Source organism: Ornithodoros turicata, chromosome 1 (assembly GCF_037126465.1).
Source record: "Ornithodoros turicata isolate Travis chromosome 1, ASM3712646v1, whole genome shotgun sequence".
NCBI classification, from domain to species: domain Eukaryota; kingdom Metazoa; phylum Arthropoda; class Arachnida; order Ixodida; family Argasidae; genus Ornithodoros; species Ornithodoros turicata.
The window spans coordinates 188,071,004-188,082,787 of NC_088201.1; positions in this window are offsets into that span (position 1 = coordinate 188,071,004).

The following is an 11,784-nucleotide window of genomic DNA, read 5'->3' on the forward strand; positions in this document are numbered from 1 at the left end:
CGCACGAGCCATTCCGTTAGACCGTAGAAGATTAAGACGCTTGGCTGACACTGGGGGAGCCGTCGCTCCCTCTGCTCCCCCCGTTCCGGCGCCCCTGCATTCGGTACTGTTCAGCGAAGCATTCATTCGGGGCGAACGAACCATTCAAGGTTCATTCCTGGAAACTAACGGCCTGCTTAGTAGCTTTCAACGTGGTTTTCGCCAAAAGGTTTCTACTGTCACGCAACTTGTTGTCACAATCCACGACTTCGCTGCTGCGATCGATCAGAAAGGACGAACAGATGCCATTTTCATAGACCTGGCAAAGGCATTTGACACCGTCGCTCACTCAAACCTTATTTATAAACTTAAAAGAATCGGGTTATCAAACAAGATTACGAACTGGGTGTCTGCCTACTTGAGAAACCGCTGTCAATGCGTTGATATATCTAAGGCAAAATCCGGTGAATTGAGTGTGCTATCAGGCGTGCCGCAGGGTTCGGTATTATGGCCTTCTTTATCTATCTTAATTACATTACAGAAGTCATAGATACCAACGTACAGATAAGATTGTTTCCATATGACTGCGTAATTTACCGCGCGATTTCATCCCCCAGTGACGCATTACTGTTAAATGACAACCTTGCAAGGGTTGCAGACTGGTGCGACATGTGGGGAATGAGGATTAACTATAATAAGACAGTGTTCATGACTATATGTAATAAGAGACAGGTCACTTGTCACAGACTTCACTTGTCACAGTACAACGGGATGCTTCAAAAGGTTGACGAAGTTAAATATCTGGGAGTAACGATAATGTCAAATTTAAGTTGGAATAACCACACTGAGAACATCTGCAGTTCTGCATTTAGAAATCTCTGTTCACTGAGAAGGAGCCTAAGACGTGATTCGACGGATGTTAAGTTAACGGCCTATAGAACATACATACGCCCCATACCAGAGTACGCCGCAGTTGTATGAGATCCGTCCGCTAATAGACACGTTGACATGCTCGAACGTGTTCAAAGATTATCCGCTAGGTTCATTTACTCAAAATACAAATATTCAGACTCTGTTTCGGCATTGTTGCAACGGGCGCACCTAGAGTCATTGCAGGTCAAAAGAAAAGTACAGAGGTTGAAATTTTTTTACCTAATTTGTAATAACCGTCTCGGTATCGATCCCAATACGTACCTTTTCCCACCTGCCCGCCAGTCAGCAAGACACAACCACAACGCATCATTCCTTCCTTATTGTGTATCTCATGATACGTTTAAATGTTCTTTCTTTTGCCGAACAATAGAAGAGTAGAACAGGTTGCCGTCCAATATTGTATCCGTTGATTCTGTAATAGAATTTGTTAATGCCGTTCACACGCTGCTCACATAGGTCTCGTTTGACGTCTCTTGTAATATGTTTAATCTTTCTCTCTTTTTTTTTCTTTTTAATGGCATTGCTAGTTGTGTATTGTTGTGCTTACTTTTAATTATTGTGATGACACCTGCTTGGGTCCGAGAGAGGCTCGCAGTATTGCTAAATAAATAAATAAATACATTCAGAGCGAGCGGTTTGAAGCATCGCGTTCATGAACGAATGAATGACATAGGCGAACCAACCGCTCAGAGCGAACGTTGTGGAGCATCTCGTTCATGAGCAATCTACCAGAAGGAGGTCATTCATTCTCCTTCTCGACCTCACACGCAAGCGATCAGGGGGCCCGGCAGAGGTAACCGTGGCCCTCTGCCGGAGGTTTACAATATCTTGGTGGATAAGTAGGCCGATCTGTACCTTGGGACACGTTGTGTACTGAATAGAATGTCTCATGACACTGAGTCTCATGTCTCTTGTCAGATGTCTCATGAGAACATCTCTTCCTATCGTTCACCTGATATAGTAGCCGTTTTCAGAACAATAGTCTGTTCGGTAGATCGTCCGCAAAAAATTCGTGAAGGAACACCGTTTTTCTTTATTAGGTTAAGTTAAAGCTCAGCTTCGACGGATGAGGCGGCACTGTGCTCCTTCACCCTCTCACACTGGGAATGAAGCAAATACGCGTCTCAGAAGATGCGCAATTGACAAAATGAAAAAAAAAAAAGAACAGGTGTTCCTTCACGATTTTTTTGCGGACGATCTGTCGAACAAATTTTTGTTCTGAAAACGGCTACGATAACAGATGACCGAAAGGAACAGATGTTCTCATTGGGACAACTTCGCAGCTTTTATAATTCAAAAGTTAATTATTGACAGTTAACTAAGACATTGTCTTAGGAGTTTGCTAATCCCCCCTAAGGAGTGCCCTTCAGCATATGCTATATTGCAATTGATTTCATCTCGGAAAAAGTTATATATATATACCCCCTCCACCAAGTATATATATATATTCTTGAAGGTCTTGAAGATTCAGACGGCGCCGTATTAATACACAGAAGAAATAAGTTCGCACAGAGCACCACCAAAGGAATATTTTCAGATGACTTCTTTTAATTCATTTTGAAATTACACAGACACGACGTTTCGAACGGTGGACCGTTCTTTTTCAAGTGAAAAGATATAATGAGTTGGTCAAACAGAAAACACTCACTTTCGTGTGCTTCGACAGTGGTGGGGGAAGGGAAATCGCAGTGCGTTGAGGTTGCCGAAGGGAGGTCATAAATTCTGTGTGCGGGGTCCTGTCGAGTGTGTTTCGCACGTGGGTGGGTTTTTTCTTTTTTTTTTTGGGGGGGGTCTTTCCCTAAGACGCAGTTGTGTGGGAAGGACTCGTTTGCGTCGCGTAAACGGGTGTAGCTTCTTGTTGTGTTGTAGGCGTTATTATTTCTTCATGTTTTTCACAGTGGACAGCGATCCCGGGTGTTCGTTTAGTGCCGGATTGAATTTATGTATTAAAAATGATTCCTTCATTTCACGATCCCTATCGCTCTTGAATCCGCATTGTAATATGGCAATAGAGAGTTTCTCAATCGCATGTTCTGGAAGGGCCATATGCCTAGACAGCGGGAGTTCCGGTTTTGTTTTGGTGTGGGACTTGTGGTTGTTGAAGCGAATTCTGAATGATGTGCAGGTTTGTCCAATGTATTGAGCTTGGCATATGGTGCAATGAATTAAATGAAGTCATCTGAAAATATTCCTTTGGTGGTGCTCTGTGAGAAACTTATTTCTTCTGTATATATATATACTATTATTTTATATATACTATTATTTTTAATGGATTTTTCCCCCTCTTTATAATCCACTGGCTTGCACTGTGGCATTGAGGAGTGCTCAGTCACCCTCCCAGGTGTATATCGCTCGCTGAGTGACCCCTGGTTTGCCAATCCCGAACGATGCGCAGCTACCCAGGGCTGACGAGCCGCAAACACGACGAAACACGTGTCCTCTGGTGCTGTCGCATCGTTCCATGAGTATCTGTTTCTCTACGTGCAGCCATAGAAGCCATCTTAATCTGTAAGTTTGAATTTCAAACACGTCTAGCGTCATTTACTTATTTTTAATGGCTTTCCCCGTCTTTATACTATATATATATATATTCATGGAACGATGCGACAGCACCAGAGGACACGTGTTTCGACGTGCTCGTCAGCTCTGGGTAGCTGCGCATCGTTCGGAATATGGAAACCAGGGGTCACTCAGCGAGCGATATACACCTGAAAGGGTGACTGAGCACTCCTCAATGCCACAGTGCAAGCCAATGAATAATAGGGAGGGAAAAAAGCCATTAAAGAAGCAAGTAAATGACGCTAGACTTGTTTGAAATTTAAAATTACAGATTAAAATGGCTTCTATAGCTGCACGCAGAGGCTGCCAATGCTGGATGCCAATTCCGAACGATGCGCAGCCACCCAGAGCTGACGAGCCGCAAACACGGCGAAACACGTGTCCTCTGGTGCTGTCGCATCGTTCCATGAGTATATATATATACAGTCGACCCCCGTTTATCCGGACGGCTCCGTTCCCGGCGAAATCGTCCGGATACCGGAGCATCCGGATAAATGAAACGACCGAATAGAAACGTCCTACAGAGCAAGGTTTAATTAAAACACAGAAATCTCGACGACAGCTGTTACATAGTAGTGTAGGCACTCGATTCCTGCAAACTTTTGCCAAGTGCATAGAGTTGAGCCACGCTCTTGCGCTGCTCGAAGAATGTCAGTGCGGTCGCAAAGTGTCAATGTCGGAGCACTGGCGTCATCGGCACCGTCTTGCTGCACATCATCGGAGGCAACAGCAGCAATCACATCGTCATCAGTCATAGCTGCACACGCGTCATCATCCTTATCAACGTCAACGTAGTCAAAGTCAGAAACCACAGCATCATCTACGGCAGTCGCAGTGAGCCTCTGCATCAGGGATCGCACCTCAGCTAGGGGAATGTCTTCATCGGCCAACGGGCCGTAAGCAGCAGGCCCTCGGGTTGGAGTTCTCCCCTCTAGAACCGGACAGTAGCTCGAGATATTTCAAAATGACTCGACTGGTCAACGTGACCCAACGCACACAAACAGAAAAGGGGGTCATCATGCACGGTTGTCTCCCCTACGGAGGAATGTAGGTCCCTGACGTGTGACGGGAATAACCCCAACACAGCGAAAAGGGTGACGAAGCGGGGTCAGCGTCTCCTCTTACTCACGGTAGTCCGGATAACTGAAGCTGGATTACAAGAATTTTCGACTTTCGTTCCCTGGAATTCTTGTCCGAGTCCGGAAGCTGAAGTCCGGATAAACGAGAACAAAATACATGGAGGAAAATCCGTTCCCGTGCCTTTTGTCCGGATACCACGGGATCCGGATAAATGAAGTCCGGATAAACGGGGGTCGACTATATATGCCAATTCGGAACGATGCGCAGCTACCCAGGGCCGACGAGCCGCAAACACGGCGAAACACGTGTCCTCTGGTGCTGCCGCATCGTTCCATGAGTATCTGTTTCTCTGCGTGCAGCCATAGAAGCCATGTTAATCTGTAAGTTTGAATTACCAACACGTCCAGTATCACTTATTTGTTCCTTTGATGGCTTTTTTTCCTGCATTATAATTCACTTGCTCGCACTGTGGCATTGAGGAGTGCTCAGTCACCCTCCCAGGTGTATATCGCTCGCTGAGTGACCCCTGGTTTGCCAAATCGGAACGATGCGCAGCTACCCAGGGTCGACGAGCCGCAAACACGGCGAAACACGTGTCCTCTGGTGCTGCCGCATCGTTCCAAGAGTATCGTTTCTCTGCGTGCAGCCATAGAAGCCATGTTAATCTGTAAGTTTGATTTACAAACACGTCTAGTATCATTTATTTGTTCCTTTGATGTCTTTTTTTCCTGCATTATAATTCACTTGCTCGCACTGTGGCATTGAGGAGTGCTCAGTCACCCTCCCAGGTGTATATCGCTCGCTCAGTGACCCCTGGTTTGCCAATTCGGAACGATGCGCAGCTACACAGGGCCGACGAGCCGCAAACACGGCGAAACACGTGTCCTCTGGTGCTGCCGCATCGTTCCATGAGTATCTGTTTCTCTGCGTGCAGCCATAGAAGCCATGTTAATCTGTAAGTTTGAATTACAAACACGTCTAGTATCATTTATTTGTTCCTTTGATGGCTTTTTTTCCTGCATTATAATTCACTTGCTCGCACTGTGGCATTGAGGAGTGCTCAGTCACCCTCCCAGATGTATATCGCTCGCTGAGTGACCCCTGGTTTGCCAAATCGGAACGATGCGCAGCTACCCATGGCCGACGAGCCGCAAACACGGCGAAACACGTGTCCTCTGGTGCTGCCGCATCGTTCCATGAGTATCGTTTCTCTGCGTGCAGCCATAGAAGCCATGTTAATCTGTAAGTTTGATTTACAAACACGTCTAGTATCATTTATTTGTTCCTTTGATGTCTTTTTTTCCTGCATTATAATTCACTTGCTCGCACTGTGGCGTTGAGGAGTGCTCAGTCACCCTCCCAGGTGTATATCGCTCGCTCAGTGACCCCTGGTTTGCCAATTCGGAACGATGCGCAGCTACCCAGGGCCGACGAGCCGCAAACACGGCGAAACACGTGTCCTCTGGTGCTGCCGCATCGTTCCATGAGTATCTGTTTCTCTGCGTGCAGCCATAGAAGCCATGTTAATCTGTAAGTTTGAATTACAAACACGTCTAGTATCATTTATTTGTTCCTTTGATGGCTTTTTTTCCTGCATTATAATTCACTTGCTCGCACTGTGGCATTGAGGAGTGCTCAGTCACCCTCCCAGGTGTATGTCGCTCGCTGAGTGACCCCTGGTTTGCCAATTCGGAACGATGCGCAGCTACCCAGGGCCGACGAGCCGCAAACACGGCGAAACACGTGTCCTCTGGTGCTGCGGCATCGTTCCATGAGTATCTGTTTCTCTGCGTGCAGCCATAGAAGCCATGTTAATCTGTAAGTTTGGATTACAAACCCGTCTAGTATCATTTATTTGTTTCTTTGATGGCTTTTTTTCCTGCATTATAATTCACTTGCTCGCACTGTGGCATTGAGGAGTGCTCAGTCACCCTCCCAGGTGTATATCGCTCGCTGAGTGACCCCTGGTTTGCCAATTCGGAACGATGCGCAGCTACCCAGGGCCGACGAGCCGCAAACACGGCGAAACACGTGTCCTCTGGTGCTGCCGCATCGTTCCATGAATATCTGTTTCTCTGCGTGCAGCCATAGAAGCCACGTTAATCTGTAAGTTTGAATTACAAACACGTCTAGTATCATTTATTTGTTCCTTTGATGGCTTTTTTTCCTGCATTATAATTCACTTGCTCGCACTGTGGCATTGAGGAGTGCTCAGTCACCCTCCCAGGTGTATATCGCTCGCTGAGTGACCCCTGGTTTGCCAATTCGGAACGATTGCAGCTACCCAGGGCCGTCGAGGCGCAAACACGGCGAAACACGTGTCCTCTGGTGCTGCCGCATCGTTCCATGAGTGTCTGTTTCTCTGCGTGCAGCCATAGAAGCCATGTTAATCTGTAAGTTTGAATTACAAACACGTCTAGTATCATTTATTTGTTCCTTTGATGGCTTTTTTCCCTGCATTATAATTCACTTGCTCGCACTGTGGCATTGAGGAGTGCTCAGTCACCCTCCCAGGTGTATATCGCTCCCTGAGTGACCCCTGGTTTGCCAATTCGGAACGATGCGCAGCTACCCAGGGCCGACGAGCCGCAAACACGGCGAAACACGTGTCCTCTGGTGCTGCCGCATCGTTCCATGAGTATCTGTTTCTCTGCGTGCAGCCATAGAAGCCATGTTAATCTGTAAGTTTGAATTACAAACACGTCTAGTATCATTTATTTGTTCCTTTGATGGCTTTTTTCCTGCATTATAATTCACTTGCTCGCACTGTGGCATTGAGGAGTGCTCAGTCACCCTCCCAGGTGTATATCGCTCGCTGAGTGACCCCTGGTTTGCCAATTCGGAACGATGCGCAGCCAGGCTCCAACAGCTCGCCATAGAGCCCATAGTTTGAGATAATTCACACAACACTGGGCACACGACCAATGAAATTGCGACGTGGTTGATATTATGCACAACCAGTCGGTCAATCAGGAGCCTCCATGTCTGGCTGGCCTTTCGGTCGGTGCTGGCTACCATCGACTTCTACTGGATTTCACGCCTGCCGCCGTTACTCGGTATTCAAAATAACTAAAGCGATTTTGGGGTAAAATAAAGATTTATTTGATACAAAGCACTAATTCAAAGATCTGATACATGGGTGCACTGTGCGTACAAAGCCCACTGCGTTGCTGCCACACTGGGACAAAGTTCGAACATGAAGCAGAACGAACACACCGTTCAACTCCTAATACCGAGCCAGTCTCATGAGTGCGTACCATTTCATGATGGGCATCTTCTTTCGCTGCCTGCGGTGCATCCATTATAGCGAAGCGAAAAGCGCTTGCGTGGCACGTAATCCTGTCGTTGTTGACAGTCCTCGAAGTCCAACGGCGCTCGAACTCGTGCTCGTCATGGATATTGTTCTTCACGCTCCAACTCATGAAGCATTCCGGTACCGCAGTTGACAAATTGTTCGTGGGATAACAGTTGTGTCCAGAAACAGCACAACACGCGTAGACTCACAAGGACGAACTAATAAACCCGCGAACATATTTCTGCAAACTGTTCTGTCGATTGACACCACCGAACACAGGAGGACGACATGCCGGCCATGCTATTTCGAAACTATGCTGGAACGGCCGAGACGCTGTACGCACATGCGCGCTACAAAATGCGATTTCAAAACGTTCTCAACCAATCGGAGCGCGCGCACAGTCTAGGCCAATGGGCTTGCAACATGGTGTATGGGCGCAGTGGTACATACTCTACAGCCGCGTCCGCGGGTACCTGAGGAGGACTGACGCAGCTACCCAGGGCCGACGAGCCGCAAACACGGCGAAACACGTGTCCTCTGGTGCTACCGCACCGTTCCATGAGTATCTGTTTCTCTGCGTGCAGCCATAGAAGCCATGTTAATCTGTAAGTTTGAATTACAAACACGTCTAGTATCATTTATTTGTTCCTTTGATGGCTTTTTTTCCTGCATTATATATATATATATTGAATTAATAAATAACTTTCCCCTACTCCCTACTTCAGTCTCTGATGTCTTTTCTCCCCTATCTATATTCAACATCCTGGTCGTTCGAACCTCAATTTTGTAGTATATATATATATATATATATATATATATATAAATGTTCGCACTTAGCTAAGGCACCCTGCATAAGAATTAGGGATAAACGACAATTTTGGGTATAGCATTCTAATCAGCGTAGAAGTGTCTCAACCTCAGTGTAAAAGTCTCAGGTTTTATCGTGGTTTATACTAATCAGCGTCAGCCATAGAGGGTGTCAACTCTAACTCCAGAAATAATCGCTGACACATAGCGTTGTGGAAAAAACAAAACAAAAAACTTACAGCTCTCCAATGACGTTTGAGTTACAAACAGTGCTGCATTATCAGATTAGCCCTTTTGTAACACAAACGTCATAGTAGCGCTGTCAGTTTTTCTTTGACAGCGCGGTGTGTTCGAAATCGTTTCTATAGTTATCTTGAGCATCCTGTATAGAGGGTGTCTTTTTTCAGGTGCCACATATTTTTATTAACAATCCATGAGAGCTCCAGATATGCCGCTTGGGCGTCTAACATACCTGACCTGGCGGACACCTTTCCTAGACGGTCGCATCAGTGTTCGATTACTATAATTAACTAAAATTTGCTAGTTCATTTATTAATTAACGAGCTACAGGAAATATGAGAATATATTCCAAAAGCCGGGAATCCTAATGCAAGATGGAAACAATAACACCGACTTAACATAACAAACTAACCAATTTATTCAGACGTTTCGTCTCCCATACGGGAGGCATCATCAGTGCACCCTCGGGAGGGAATGAGTGACCGAAAACCAGTTAAGTCTTTGTATACATCGGGAAGTGGGCCACGGTTGGCGTTACATGCGGTAGGCTCTCTTTGCATATGCGACGATTCTAGGTATTTTCGTGGCCCCCACCGTTGTTCCCGTGCCAAGGTTGTAGCATTCTCATAGTTGAAACTGTGTCCCGTTTTCCAGCAGTGGTCAACGAGTTCCTTCTTTAGCCTTGCATTTGTCGCTCTTTCGAGGTCTCGCCGGTGTCCCTTAATCCGGGTGCTGCGTTTGCGGCCGGTCTCCCCAATGTATGTTATGTCACAGTCGCAGCAGCCTAACTTGTACACGACACCAGTTTAGGATTCCGGGGAAATCTTGTCTTTGGGTTTGGAAAGGAGGTCACGCAATCTGATGTGAGGTTTAAAGGTGGTCCGAATTCCTAATGGAAGAAGAGCTCGGCGGATGCTTTCGGACACAGCGCTGACGCAGGGAATTGTAACAACCCCTTGTTTGGAAGTGCCTTCTCTCGGTTGCTTTTTCTCTTCTATTCCTTTCCGCGTGTTTGTAATGAAATGTGGCGGATAACCACGTTTTGTGAGTGACTGTTAGACAGTTTTTTCTTCTGAGGCGCGAAGTTCAGGGGTCGAAGCGAAGTGCTTCGCACGGTGTTTACCACGCTTCGTTTATGTTCGGGGGGATGGTGGAAACTGAAGTGCAAGAAATTGCCTGTGTCACAGGGTTTGCGATGTACGGTTGTCTCTATGTGTCCAGCTTCGGCTCGGCGCACACTAACATCCAGGAAAGGAAGCACGTTGTTCTGTTCCACCTCATACGTGAAACGTATTGAAGGCTCCACGTTGTTTAGTATAGAGTGGAGGTCATGTACGTGATTCCGGTTTAAGATGACAAAGGTGTCGTCCACGTACCTCCGGTAGAACTTGACCGGGAAAGATGCCTTTTGTAGTGCTTGTTCTTCCACGTGTTCCATGATCAAGTTGGCCATGGTCACTGACACTGGACTGCCCATCGGGCAGCCTTCGATCTGTTGGTATACCTGTCCTTTGAACGTGAAGTATGATTGTTTCAGACAAAAACGTAGTAAAATGATGATGTCCTCCACCGTCAATGATGTACGTGATGGGAGGGAGGAGTCATTACGCAATCGTGTTTCAGCGACTTCAACCACGGTCGCAGCACGCAGCACCCGTATTAAGGAACAACGCAGCACCCGGATTAAGGAACACCGGCGAGACGTCGAAAGAGCGACAAATGCAACAAGGCTAAAGACGGAACTCGTTGACCACTGCTGGAAAACGGGACACAGTTTCAACTATGAGAATGCTACAACCTTGGCACGGGAACAACGGTGGGGGCCACGAAAATACCTAGAATCGTGGCATATGCAAAGAGAGCCTACCGCATGTAACGCCAACCGTGGCCCACTTCCCGATGTATACAAAGACTTAACTGGTTTTCGGTCACTCATTCCCTCCCGAGGGTGCACTGATGATGTCTCCCGTATGGGAGACGAAACGTCTGAATAAATTGGTTAGTTTGTTATTTATTTATTTATTTATGTAAATACCTCAAAGAGCCCTTAGGGCGATACATGAGGGGGATACGTACAATATATGCAACATTAGTACATGAAACAGCACATACACTGCACAAAATAGTTAAGGTAATAACAAAATTCACACACATACAAGAGATGAAATAATGCTTTCTCACTAAATGTGTAGATATGATGCCAAGTTTCTACGGAAAGTTTGATGGTTAGGCGAGGTGACTAAGGACTGAGGAAGGTTATTCCAATCGGCAATCGTATGTGGAAAAAAAGAATACAAAAAGTGGGAAGTGTGACAAGTGATTGGTTCAACCTTACATGGGTGGTCTAATCGGCCTGAGATGTAAGGTGCGGCTGTGATGAAAGATGGTCGTATAGATGGGTTGGAATAAAATTTGTGAAAAAGGGAAAGACGGAAGAAACTTCTGCGAGTTACGAGAGGTGGAAGGTCCAGAGAAGACTTAAGTGATGAGATGCTAGAAGGATAGGAATAGTCTGAAAGGATGAAACGAGTGGCGCGGTTTTGAACGGACTCAAGAAGGCAGATGAGGTTAGCATGGTGCGGATCCGAGACGCTTGACGCATATTCAAGCCTGGGCCTAACTAATGTTAGGTAGGCCAAGCGTCTGACATTGGAGGGTGCGCAACGAAGGTTACGGCGTATGTAGCCGAGTTTCTGATTGGCATCACGCACAACACTACGGATGTGATCCGACCAGGAGAGATTTGAGGAGAGATGGAGTCCTAAGTATTTATACGAAGACGACTGTGGTATAGGAGAATGGCCAACGTGGTACTGGTAAGGGAGCGGTGACCTGGAGCGAGAGAACTGAACATAGGAACATTTAGAAGAATTGAGAGAAAGAAGCCATGT